Below are 1,231 nucleotides of genomic sequence, written 5' to 3'. Positions count from 1 at the left end.
TTTAGTCTTATTGGTTGCCTTCTGTAGTGACATTTCATTTTTCCCAAGCTTTTCTCAGGATTCTTTGTCTTTGGTTTTGGAAAATTTGATTGTGATATGTTTTGGTGTCTTTCTTTTGGGGTCTATCCTGTATGGGGTTCATCGAGCTTCTTGGATGGATATCTTCTTGTCTTTCTAAGCTTTTTGCCAGCAAATCTTCAAAAATTTTGTCTGTGCTTTTTTTTTTTTTTTTTTTGGTCTCTTCCTGTTTTGGAATTCCTATCAGACAGAAGTTATTCCTCTTGATAATGTCCCATATACTCTTAGGCTTTCTTCATTTTTCTTTACTCTTTTCTCTGAATGCGTCTCAAAAAATTAGTGTGAAGTGATTTGTCCTCCATTTCACTGATTTTGTTTTTCACTGATTCAATTCTACTCCTGCGTCCTTCCGCTGAGTTCTCTTTTTCTGAGAATTTATTGTAATCTTCTGGATTTCTAGTTACTGTTTTTGTATGGTTTCTAACTGACTATTTAGTTTGTCATTTTGTTCTTGTATTGTTTTCCTGAATTATTCTAGAGTTTCTAGAGATTTATCTATGTTTTCCTTGGTGTTGTCTGTGTTTTCCTTGATCTCTTGGAGGAACCTAAATATAAGTCTTTTGAATTCATTATCAGGTAATTCCATTATCATTTCTTCCTCAGGAAGATTTTCTGGCCCTTTATGTTGGTCATTTGCTTGAGCTGTCTTGTCCTGCTTCTTTATGTGATTTAATATTGTTGTTGTCTCCAAGGCATTAAGGTGTTATTATCTTTATTCATAGATTGTGTGTTTGTGTGCTTCATCCTGATTGTTTAGTTTAGTTTTGATATATCTGAGTAGGTGAAGTGTGCTTGCTACTCTGGTCCCTTGTCTGGCCGTACTGGAGCTCTCGCCACCTGTCTCCAGGTGGGTGGGGTAGTGGCTATAAGTATGAACGTGGGTCTCTGTTCACTTTTCCTGTGGGGCAGATGAGGATGGGCTTGGAAGGCATTGGCCACCACTTGTCTTTGATCCAGTGGCACTGGAGTGGGTGGTGGCACTCACCAAGTGAGTGGTGTGGCAGGTGTGGTGGGTGTGGTGGGCAAGCGGGGGGCACCGTCACCACCACTCATTGGGTGAAGAGGGGGAGGGTGGATGGTGGATAGTGGATGGGCAAGTGCATGGTGTTGCGGTTGCAACCACTTGTCAGGTGTGGGGGGTGATTGGCAAGTG

The sequence above is a fragment of the Trichechus manatus genome, unplaced genomic scaffold (assembly GCF_000243295.1).
Source record: "Trichechus manatus latirostris isolate Lorelei unplaced genomic scaffold, TriManLat1.0 scaffold00140, whole genome shotgun sequence".
NCBI lineage: Eukaryota > Metazoa > Chordata > Mammalia > Sirenia > Trichechidae > Trichechus > Trichechus manatus.
Note: the sequence above shows the minus strand (reverse complement) of the source record.